Source organism: Phyllobates terribilis, unplaced genomic scaffold (assembly GCF_046119375.1).
Source record: "Phyllobates terribilis strain yellow unplaced genomic scaffold, ASM4611937v1 Scaffold_13__5_contigs__length_258822181, whole genome shotgun sequence".
NCBI lineage: Eukaryota > Metazoa > Chordata > Amphibia > Anura > Dendrobatidae > Phyllobates > Phyllobates terribilis.
In genome coordinates, this window is record NW_027362773.1 from 122,160,492 (window position 1) to 122,174,347 (window position 13,856).

Below are 13,856 nucleotides of genomic sequence, written 5' to 3' on the forward strand. Positions count from 1 at the left end.
CACACACACACACACCGGCCTCTGCCCCACTTACAGCCCCCCCACACACACACACACCGGCCTCTGCCCCACTTACAGCCCCCCACACACACACACACGGCCTCTGCCCCACTTACAGCCCCCCACACACACACACCGGCCTCTGCCCCACTTACAGCCCCCCACATACACACACCGGCCTCTGCCCCACTTACAGCCCCCCACACACACACCGGCCTCTGCCCCACTTACAGCCCCCCACACACACCGGCCTCTGCCCCACTTACAGCCCCACACACACACACCGGCCTCTGCCCCACTTACAGCCCCCCACACACACACACCGGCCTCTGCCCCACTTACAGCCCCCCACATACACACACCGGCCTCTGCCCCACTTACAGCCCCCCACACACACCGGCCTCTGCCCCACTTACAGCCCCCCCACACACACACTGGCCTCTGCCCCACTTACAGCCCCCCCCCACACACACACTGGCCTCTGCCCCACTTACAGTCCCCCCCCACACACACACTGGCCTCTGCCCCACTTACAGCCCCCACACACACACACACACACCGGCCTCTGCCCCACTTACAGCCCCCCCCACACACACACACAACACACACACACACACACACACACACACACACCGGCCTCTGCCCCACTTACAGCCCCCCACACACACACTGGCCTCTGCCCCACTTACAGCCCCACACACACACACACCGGCCTCTGCCCCACTTACAGCCCCACACACACACACACCGGCCTCTGCCCCACTTACAGCCCCCCACACACACACACCGGCCTCTGCCCCACTTACAGCCCCACACACACACACACCGGCCTCTGCCCCACTTACAGCCCCACACACACACACACCGGCCTCTGCCCCACTTACAGCCCCACACACACACACACCGGCCTCTGCCCCACTTACAGCCCCACACACACACACACACCGGCCTCTGCCCCACTTACAGCCCCACACACACACACACACCGGCCTCTGCCCAACTTACAGCCCCCCCCCCAACACACACACACACACACACACACACACACACTGGCCTCTGCCCCACTTACAGCCCCCCCCCCCCCCCACACACACACACACACACACACAGGCCTCTGCCCCACTTACAGCCCCCACACACACCGGCCTCTGCCCCACTTACAGCCCCACACACACACCGGCCTCTGCCCCACTTACAGCCCCACACACACACACCGGCCTCTGCCCCACTTACAGCCCCCCACATACACACACCGGCCTCTGCCCCACTTACAGCCCCCCACATACACACACCGGCCTCTGCCCCACTTACAGCCCCCCCACACACACACACACCGGCCTCTGCCCCACTTACAGCCCCCCCCACACACACACACCGGCCTCTGCCCCACTTACAGCCCCCCACATACACACACCGGCCTCTGCCCCACTTACAGCCCCCCACATACACACACCGGCCTCTGCCCCACTTACAGCCCCCCACATACACACACCGGCCTCTGCCCCACTTACAGCCCCCCACACACAGGCCTCTGCCCCACTTACAGCCCCACACACACAGGCCTCTGCCCCACTTACAGCCCCACACACACAGGCCTCTGCCCCACTTACAGCCCCACACACACACACACACACACACCGGCCTCTGCCCCACTTACAGCCCCCCCCACACACACACACTGGCCTCTGCCCCACTTACAGCCACACACACACACACACACCGGCTTCTGCCCCACTTACAGCCCCACACACACACACACCCGGCCTCTGCCCCACTTACAGCCCCACACACACACCGGCCTCTGCCCCACTTACAGCCCCACACACACACAGGCCTCTGCCCCACTTACAGCCCCCCACACACACACACCGGCCTCTGCCCCACTTACAGCCCCCACACACACACACCGGCCTCTGCCCCACTTACAGCCCCCCACACACACACACACCGGCCTCTGCCCCACTTACAGCCCCCCACACACACACACACTGGCCTCTGCCCCACTTACAGCCCACACACACCGGCCTCTGCCCCACTTACAGCCCCACACACACACACACCGGCCTCTGCCCCACTTACAGCCCCCCACACACACACCGGCCTCTGCCCCACTTACAGCCCCACACACACACACACCGGCCTCTGCCCCACTTACAGCCCCACACACACACACACACCGGCCTCTGCCCCCACTTACAGCCCCCCCCCCCACACACACCCCCACACACACACACACACACTGGCCTCTGCCCCACTTACAGCCCCCCCCCCCCACACACACACACACCGGCCTCTGCCCCACTTACAGCCCCCCACACACACACCGGCCTCTGCCCCACTTACAGCCCCCCACATACACACACCGGCCTCTGCCCCACTTACAGCCCCGCACATACACACACCGGCCTCTGCCCCACTTACAGCCCCCCACATACACACACCGGCCTCTGCCCCACTTACAGCCCCCCCCCACACACACACACACCGGCCTCTGCCCCACTTACAGCCCCCCCACACACACACACACACACACCGGCCTCTGCCCCACTTACAGCCCCCCACATACACACACCGGCCTCTGCCCCACTTACAGCCCCCCACATACACACACCGGCCTCTGCCCCACTTACAGCCCCCCACATACACACACCGGCCTCTGCCCCCACTTACAGCCCCCCACATACACACACCGGCCTCTGCCCCACTTACAGCCCCCCCCACACACACACACACCGGCCTCTGCCCCACTTACAGCCCCCCCCACACACACACACACACACACACACACACACACACACACACCGGCCTCTGCCCCACTTACAGCCCCCCACATACACACACCGGCCTCTGCCCCACTTACAGCCCCCCACATACACACACCGGCCTCTGCCCCACTTACAGCCCCCCACATACACACACCGGCCTCTGCCCCACTTACAGCCCCCCACATACACACACCGGCCTCTGCCCCACTTACAGCCCCCCACATACACACACCGGCCTCTGCCCCACTTACAGCCCCCACACACACCGGCCTCTGCCCCACTTACAGCCCCCCACACACACACACACCGGCCTCTGCCCCACTTACAGCCCCCCACACACACACACCGGCCTCTGCCCCACTTACAGCCCCCCACACACACACACCGGCCTCTGCCCCACTTACAGCCCCCCACACACACACCGGCCTCTGCCCCACTTACAGCCCCCCACACACACACCGGCCTCTGCCCCACTTACAGCCCCCCACACACACACACCAGCCTCTGCCCCACTTACAGCCCCCCACACACACACACCAGCCTCTGCCCCACTTACAGCCCCCCCCACACACACACCGTCCTCTGCCCCACTTACAGCCCCCCCACACACACACACACACACACACCGGCCTCTGCCCCACTTACAGCCACACACACACACACACCGGCCTCTGCCCCACTTACAGCCCCCCCACACACACCGGCCTCTGCCCCACTTACAGCCCCCCACACACACCGGCCTCTGCCCCACTTACAGCCCCCACACACACCGGCCTCTGCCCCACTTACAGCGTGCCCCCCCCCCCACACACACGCCTTTGCCCCACTTACAGCGTCCCCCCCACACACACACACACATCGGCCTCTGCCCCACTTACAGCCCCCCCCCCCCCCCCACACACACACACACACACACACACACACACACCGGCCTCTGCCCCACTTACAGCCCCCCACACACACACACCGGCCTCTGCCCCACTTACAGCCCCCCACATACACACACCGGCCTCTGCCCCACTTACAGCCCCCCACATACACACACCGGCCTCTGCCCCACTTACAGCCCCCCACACACACACACCGGCCTCTGCCCCACTTACAGCCCCCTCCCCATACACACACACCGGCCTCTGCCCCACTTACAGCCCCCCCCACACACACACCGGCCTCTGCCCCACTTACAGCCCCCCCCACACACACACACGCCTCTGCCCCACTTACAGCCCCCCACACACACACACACACCGGCCTCTGCCCCACTTACAGCCCCCCCCCCCACACACACACACACCGGCCAGCCCCCCCCCCCCCACACACACACACCGGCCTCTGCCCCACTTACAGCCCCCCCACACACACCGGCCTCTGCCCCACTTACAGCCCCCACACACACCGGCCTCTGCCCCACTTACAGCGTGTCGTCGTCCCCCCCCCACACACACACACACACAGGCCTCTGCCCCCACTTACAGCGTCCCCCCCACACACACACACACACAGGCCTTTGCCCCACTTACAGCGTCGTCGTCCCCCCCACACACACACCGGCCTCTGCCCCACTTACAGCCCCCCCCCCCACACACACACACACACCGGCCTCTGCCCCACTTACAGCCCCCCACACACACACACACACACCGGCCTCTGCCCCACTTACAGCGTCCCCGTCCCCCCCACACACACACACACACCGGCCTCTGCCCCACTTACAGCCCCCCCCCACACACACCGGCCTCTGCCCCACTTACAGCCCCCCCACTCACACACCGGCCTCTGCCCCACTTACAGCCCCCCACACACACCGGCCTCTGCCCCACTTACAGCCCCCCACACACACACCGGCCTCTGCCCCACTTACAGCCCACCACACACACACCGGCCTCTGCCCCACTTACAGCGTCCCCCCCCCACACAGGCCTCTGCCCCACTTACAGCCGCCGTCGCCCCCCACACACACACCGGCCTCTGCCCCACTTACAGCACCCACCCCCCCCACACACACACCGGCCTCTGCCCCACTTACAGCCCCCCCACACACACACCGGCCTCTGCCCCACTTACAGCACCCACCCCCCCCACACACACACACCGGCCTCTGCCCCACTTACAGCACCCACCCCCCCACACACACACACCGGCCTCTGCCCCACTTACAGCCCCCCCCACACACACACCGGCCTCTGCCCCACTTACAGCCCCCCCCACACACACACCGGCCTCTGCCCCACTTACAGCCCCCCCCCACACACACACACACGGCCTCTGCCCCACTTACAGCCCCCCCCACACACACACCGGCCTCTGCCCCACTTACAGCCCCCCCCACACACACACACCGGCCTCTGCCCCACTTACAGCCCCCACACCCACATACACACACCGGCCTCTGCCCCACTTACAGCCCCCCCCACACACGGCCTCTGCCCCACTTACAGCCCCCCCCCCCCCCCCCCACACACACACACACACCGGCCTCTGCCCCACTTACAGCCCCCCCCCCACACACACACCGGCCTCTGCCCCACTTACAGCCCCCCACACACACCGGCCTCTGCCCCACTTACAGCCCCCACACACACACACACCGGCCTCTGCCCTACTTACAGCCCCCCACACACACACACACACACCGGCCTCTGCCCCACTTACAGCCCCCCACATACACACACCGGCCTCTGCCCCACTTACAGCCCCCCCACACACACACCGGCCTCTGCCCCACTTACAGCCCCCCACACACACGGCCTCTGCCCCACTTACAGCCCCCCACACACACACCGGCCTCTGCCCCACTTGCAGCCCCCCACACACACACCGGCCTCTGCCCCACTTACAGCCCCCCACATACACACACCGGCCTCTGCCCCACTTACAGCCCCCCACACACACCGGCCTCTGCCCCACTTACAGCCCCCCACACACACACTGGCCTCTGCCCCACTTACAGCCCCCCCCACACACACACTGGCCTCTGCCCCACTTACAGTCCCCCCCACACACACACTGGCCTCTGCCCCACTTACAGCCCCCCACACACACACACACACACACACACACACACACGGCCTCTGCCCCACTTACAGCCCCCCACACACACACACCGGCCTCTGCCCCACTTACAGCCCCCCACACACACACACACTGGCCTCTGCCCCACTTACAGCCCCACACACACACACACCGGCCTCTGCCCCACTTACAGCCCCACACACACACAGGCCTCTGCCCCACTTACAGCCCCCCCACACACACACCGGCCTCTGCCCCACTTACAGCCCCACACACACACACACCGGCCTCTGCCCCACTTACAGCCCCACACACACACAGGCCTCTGCCCCACTTACAGCCCCACACACACACACACACACCGGCCTCTGCCCCACTTACAGCCCCACACACACACACCGGCCTCTGCCCCACTTACAGCCCCACACACACACAGACCTCTGCCCCACTTACAGCCCCACACACACACACACACACCGGCCTCTGCCCCACTTACAGCCCCACACACACACACACACACACCGGCCTCTGCCCCACTTACAGCCCCCCCCCCCCACACACACACACACACACACTGGCCTCTGCCCCACTTACAGCCACCCCCCCCCCCCACACACACACACACACTGGCCTCTGCCCCACTTACAGCCCCCCCCCCCCCACACACACACACACACACACACACACACACAGGCCTCTGCCCCACTTACAGCCCCCCACACACACCGGCCTCTGCCCCACTTACAGCCCCACACACACACCGGCCTCTGCCCCACTTACAGCCCCACACACACACACCGGCCTCTGCCCCACTTACAGCCCCCCACATACACACACCGGCCTCTGCCCCACTTACAGCCCCCCACATACACACACCGGCCTCTGCCCCACTTACAGCCCCCCACATACACACACCGGCCTCTGCCCCACTTACAGCCCCCCCCACACACACACACACCGGCCTCTGCCCCACTTACAGCCCCCCACACACACACACACCGGCCTCTGCCCCACTTACAGCCCCCCCACACACACACCGGCCTCTGCCCCACTTACAGCCCCACACACACCGGCCTCTGCCCCACTTACAGCCCCACACACACCGGCCTCTGCCCCACTTACAGCCCCCACACACACACACACACCGGCCTCTGCCCAACTTACAGCCCCCCCCCCCCCACACACACACACTGGCCTCTGCCCACTTACAGCCCCCCCCCCCCCCCCACACACACACACACACTGGCCTCTGCCCCACTTACAGCCCCCCCCCCCACACACACACACACACACCGGCCTCTGCCCCACTTACAGCCCCACACACACACCGGCCTCTGCCCCACTTACAGCCCCACACACACACCGGCCTCTGCCCCACTTACAGCCCCCACACACACACCGGCCTCTGCCCCACTTACAGCCCCCCACATACACACACCGGCCTCTGCCCCACTTACAGCCCCCCACATACACACACCGGCCTCTGCCCCACTTACAGCCCCCCCCACACACACACCGGCCTCTGCCCCACTTACAGCCCCCCCCACACACACACCGGCCTCTGCCCCACTTACAGCCCCCCACATACACACACCGGCCTCTGCCCCACTTACAGCCCCCCACACACACACACCGGCCTCTGCCCCACTTACAGCCCCCCCCACACACACACACTGGCCTCTGCCCCACTTACAGCCCCACACACACACCGGCCTCTGCCCCACTTACAGCCCCACACACACACACCGGCCTCTGCCCCACTTACAGCCCCCCACACACACACCGGCCTCTGCCCCACTTACAGCCCCCCACATACACACACCGGCCTCTGCCCCACTTACAGCCCCCCACATACACACACCGGCCTCTGCCCCACTTACAGCCCCCCACATACACACACCGGCCTCTGCCCCACTTACAGCCCCCCCCACACACACACCGGCCTCTGCCCCACTTACAGCCCCCCCCACACACACACCGGCCTCTGCCCCACTTACAGCCCCCCACATACACACACCGGCCTCTGCCCCACTTACAGCCCCCCACATACACACACCGGCCTCTGCCCCACTTACAGCCCCCCACATACACACACCGGCCTCTGCCCCACTTACAGCCCCCCCCACACACACACACACCGGCCTCTGCCCCACTTACAGCCCCCCCCACACACACACACTGGCCTCTGCCCCACTTACAGCCCCACACACACACACACACCGGCCTCTGCCCCACTTACAGCCCCACACACACACACACCGGCCTCTGCCCCACTTACAGCCCCACACACACACACACCGGCCTCTGCCCCACTTACAGCCCCACACACACACACACCGGCCTCTGCCCCACTTACAGCCCCACACACACACACACCGGCCTCTGCCCCACTTACAGCCCCACACACACCGGCCTCTGCCCCACTTACAGCCCCCCACACACCGGCCTCTGCCCCACTTACAGCCCCCCACACACACACACACACACACAGGCCTCTGCCCCACTTACAGCCCCCCACATACACACACCGGCCTCTGCCCCACTTACAGCCCCCCCCCCCCCCCCCACCACACACACACACACACACACACACACAGGCCTCTGCCCCACTTACAGCCCCCCACACACACCGGCCTCTGCCCCACTTACAGCCCCCCACACACACCGGCCTCTGCCCCACTTACAGCCCCCCACACACACACCGGCCTCTGCCCCACTTACAGCCCCCCACATACACACACCGGCCTCTGCCCCACTTACAGCCCCCCACATACACACACCGGCCTCTGCCCCACTTACAGCCCCCCACATACACACACCGGCCTCTGCCCCACTTACAGCCCCCCCCCACACACACACACACCGGCCTCTGCCCCACTTACAGCCCCCCACACACACACACACACACACACCGGCCTCTGCCCCACTTACAGCCCCCCACATACACACACCGGCCTCTGCCCCACTTACAGCCCCCCACATACACACACCGGCCTCTGCCCCACTTACAGCCCCCCACATACACACACCGGCCTCTGCCCCACTTACAGCCCCCCACATACACACACCGGCCTCTGCCCCACTTACAGCCCCCCACACACACCGGCCTCTGCCCCACTTACAGCCCCCCACACACACACACACCGGCCTCTGCCCCACTTACAGCCCCCCACACACACACCGGCCTCTGCCCCACTTACAGCCCCCCACACACACACCGGCCTCTGCCCCACTTACAGCCCCCCACACACACACCGGCCTCTGCCCCACTTACAGCCCCCCACACACACACACACACACACACCAGCCTCTGCCCCACTTACAGCCCCCCCCACACACACACCGGCCTCTGCCCCACTTACAGCCCCCCCCACACACACACCGGCCTCTGCCCCACTTACAGCCCCCCCCCACACACACACACACACCGGCCTCTGCCCCACTTACAGCCCCACACACACACACACACACAGGCCTCTGCCCCACTTACAGCCCCCCCACACACACCAGCCTCTGCCCCACTTACAGCCCCCCACACACACCGGCCTCTGCCCCACTTACAGCGTGCCCCCCCCCCCCCACACACACACACACACACACACACACACACACACATCGGCCTCTGCCCCACTTACAGCCCCCCCCCCCCCCACACACACACACACCGGCCTCTGCCCCACTTACAGCCCCCCACACACACACACCGGCCTCTGCCCCACTTACAGCCCCCCACATACACACACCGGCCTCTGCCCCACTTACAGCCCCCCACACACACCGGCCTCTGCCCCACTTACAGCCCCCCACACACACACACCGGCCTCTGCCCCACTTACAGCCCCCCCACACACACACACACACACCGGCCTCTGCCCCACTTACAGCCCCCCCCACACACACACACACCGGCCTCTGCCCCACTTACAGCCCCCCCCACACACACACACGCCTCTGCCCCACTTACAGCCCCCCCCACACACCGGCCTCTGCCCCACTTACAGCCCCCCACACACACACCGGCCTCTGCCCCACTTACAGCGTGTCGTCCCCCCCCCCCACACACACACACACACACAGGCCTCTGCCCCACTTACAGCGTCCCCCCCCCCCACACACACACAGGCCTTTGCCCCACTTACAGCGTCCCCCCCCCCCACACACACACAGGCCTTTGCCCCACTTACAGCGTCGTCCCCCCCCCCACACACACACACCGGCCTCTGCCCCACTTACAGCCCCCCCCACACACACACACACACCGGCCTCTGCCCCACTTACAGCCCCCCCACACACACACCGGCCTCTGCCCCACTTACAGCCCCCCACACACACCGGCCTCTGCCCCACTTACAGCGTCCCCCCCCCCCCCCACACACACACACACACACACACACACCGGCCTCTGCCCCACTTACAGCCCCCCCCCACACACACCGGCCTCTGCCCCACTTACAGCCCCCCCACACACACACCGGCCTCTGCCCCACTTACAGCCCCCCACACACACCGGCCTCTGCCCCACTTACAGCCCCCCACACACACACCGGCCTCTGCCCCACTTACAGCGTGTCGTCCCCCCCCCCCCCCACACACACACACACACACACACAGGCCTCTGCCCCACTTACAGCGTCCCCCCCCCCCACACACACACAGGCCTTTGCCCCACTTACAGCGTCGTCCCCCCCCCCACACACACACCGGCCTCTGCCCCACTTACAGCCCCCCCCACACACACACACACACCGGCCTCTGCCCCACTTACAGCCCCCCCACACACACACCGGCCTCTGCCCCACTTACAGCCCCCCACACACACACACACACACCGGCCTCTGCCCCACTTACAGCCCCCCCCCCACACACACCGGCCTCTGCCCCACTTACAGCCCCCCCACACACACACACACACACACACACCGGCCTCTGCCCCACTTACAGCCCCCCCCCACACACACCGGCCTCTGCCCCACTTACAGCCCCCCCACACACACACCGGCCTCTGCCCCACTTACAGCCCCCCACACACACCGGCCTCTGCCCCACTTACAGCCCCCCACACACACACCGGCCTCTGCCCCACTTACAGCCCCCCACACACACACCGGCCTCTGCCCCACTTACAGCCCCCCACACACACACCGGCCTCTGCCCCACTTACAGCGTCCCCCCCCCACACACCGGCCTCTGCCCCACTTACAGCCCCCCACACACACACCGGCCTCTGCCCCACTTACAGCCCCCCACACACACACCGGCCTCTGCCCCACTTACAGCCCCCCCCCACACACACCGGCCTCTGCCCCACTTACAGCCCCCCCCCCACACACACCGGCCTCTGCCCCACTTACAGCCCCCCACACACACCGGCCTCTGCCCCACTTACAGCCCCCCACACACACACCGGCCTCTGCCCCACTTACAGCCCCCCACACACACACCGGCCTCTGCCCCACTTACAGCCCCCCCCACACACACCGGCCTCTGCCCCACTTACAGCCCCCCCCACACACACCGGCCTCTGCCCCACTTACAGCCCCCCCCACACACACCGGCCTCTGCCCCACTTACAGCCCCCCCCACACACACCGGCCTCTGCCCCACTTACAGCCCCCCCCCACACACACCGGCCTCTGCCCCACTTACAGCCCCCCCCCACACACACACCGGCCTCTGCCCCACTTACAGCCCCCCACACACACACCGGCCTCTGCCCCACTTACAGCCCCCCCCACACACACACCGGCCTCTGCCCCACTTACAGCCCCCCCCACACACACACCGGCCTCTGCCCCACTTACAGCCCCCCCCCACACACACACCGGCCTCTGCCCCACTTACAGCCCCCCCCACACACACACCGGCCTCTGCCCCACTTACAGCCCCCCCCCACACACACACCGGCCTCTGCCCCACTTACAGCCCCCCCCACACACACACCGGCCTCTGCCCCACTTACAGCCCCCCCCACACACACACCGGCCTCTGCCCCACTTACAGCCCCCCACACACACACACACACACCGGCCTCTGCCCCACTTACAGCCCCCCCCACACACACACACCGGCCTCTGCCCCACTTACAGCCCCCCACATACACACACCGGCCTCTGCCCCACTTACAGCCCCCCCCCACACACACACACCGGCCTCTGCCCCACTTACAGCCCCCCCCACACACACCGGCCTCTGCCCCACTTACAGCCCCCCCCACACACACACCGGCCTCTGCCCCACTTACAGCCCCCCACACACACACACACCGGCCTCTGCCCCACTTACAGCCCCCCACATACACACACCGGCCTCTGCCCCACTTACAGCCCCCCACATACACACACCGGCCTCTGCCCCACTTACAGCCCCCCACATACACACACCGGCCTCTGCCCCACTTACAGCCCCCCACATACACACACCGGCCTCTGCCCCACTTACAGCCCCCCACATACACACACCGGCCTCTGCCCCACTTACAGCCCCCCACATACACACACCGGCCTCTGCCCCACTTACAGCCCCCCACATACACACACCGGCCTCTGCCCCACTTACAGCCCCCCACACACACACCGGCCTCTGCCCCACTTACAGCCCCACACACACACACCGGCCTCTGCCCCACTTACAGCCCCCCACATACACACACCGGCCTCTGCCCCACTTACAGCCCCCCACACACACCGGCCTCTGCCCCACTTACAGCCCCCCACACACACACACTGGCCTCTGCCCCACTTACAGCCCCCCCCCACACACACACACTGGCCTCTGCCCCACTTACAGCCCCCCCACACACACACACACACACACCGGCCTCTGCCCCACTTACAGCCCCCCACACACACACCGGCCTCTGCCCCACTTACAGCCCCCCACACACACACACTGGCCTCTGCCCCACTTACAGCCCCCCACACACACACACTGGCCTCTGCCCCACTTACAGCCCCCCACACACACCGGCCTCTGCCCCACTTACAGCCCCCCCCACACACACACTGGCCTCTGCCCCACTTACAGCCCCCCCCCACACACACACACTGGCCTCTGCCCCACTTACAGCCCCCCCACACACACACACACACACACCGGCCTCTGCCCCACTTACAGCCCCCCACACACACACCGGCCTCTGCCCCACTTACAGCCCCCCACACACACACACTGGCCTCTGCCCCACTTACAGCCCCCCCCACACACACACACACACACACACACACACACACACACACCGGCCTCTGCCCCACTTACAGCCCCCCCCCACACACCGGCCTCTGCCCCACTTACAGCCCCCCACACACACACACACCGGCCTCTGCCCCACTTACAGCCCCCCACACACACACCGGCCTCTGCCCCACTTACAGAGACACACACGCACCACCTGGGCCTCTGCGGGGAAATCCGGAGACAAGGGCTCGGCACCGAGTTCCCTACACGCCACGTATAACAGTGGCCCGGTACCGCGCTTCTACACACAGCAATACGGTAACAATCTTCACACTGTCCGGACCGGATGGAATTTCCCGCGCTCAGACATTGTAACAACAGCGCGCGGGGAAACAGGACGCTGCGTCCTGACAGTCGGCCAATCAGCGACCCGTTGCTAAGGCACCAATGGGCGTGGTTAGAAATATGACATGGATACGGAGAAGGTTGAAAGGGAGGAGCCGCGTGATTGGCGGCGATAGGGAGATAGTGTGTACGGGGCCCTGCGGGAAGTGGCGGCCGGGGTAAGGGGCCGAAGTACTAAGTAGACGACTGCGGGCCGGGCAGTGCTGGTGCCATAGGTAGGGGGTGGTAATTTCCGGCTGTAACTGCATTAACCCCTGAGTTACCATTTTTTTTTTAATTATTCCAATACTTCCAATAGGTGGCGCTATAAAGTACAAGTCCTCTTTTTCTCTGAAGAGGCAATTTGCATATTTTTTATTATGATTTTTGTGCTTTTCTTTTTTTATCCACAACTTCTTAAAGGAGCCATAACTTAAAAAAAATCCCTCTTTTTAGCTCCTGAGAGCTTTTTCTTTTTTTTTCCGGGAGAGTCATAGTTTTGAATAAAAATAAAACATTAAT

General features: G+C 65.3%; 1 protein-coding gene across 3 annotated transcripts in view; it reads right to left on the minus strand.

Annotated features, from left to right (window-relative positions):
- The window catches only part of POLA2 (DNA polymerase alpha 2, accessory subunit), a 70,398-nt gene extending 57,009 nt beyond the window's left edge, over nt 1-13,389 (minus strand). The window contains exon 1 of one of the 3 annotated variants that reach the window (XM_073658572.1): nt 13,165-13,389. The gene's annotated coding sequence lies outside the window, so the exon portion shown is untranslated. Of the gene's footprint in view, nt 1-13,145 lie in introns of all 3 variants that reach the window. The other 2 variants (XM_073658571.1, XM_073658570.1) reach the window with 2 other exon arrangements.
- Between the last annotated feature and the right edge of the window lie 467 nt (nt 13,390-13,856).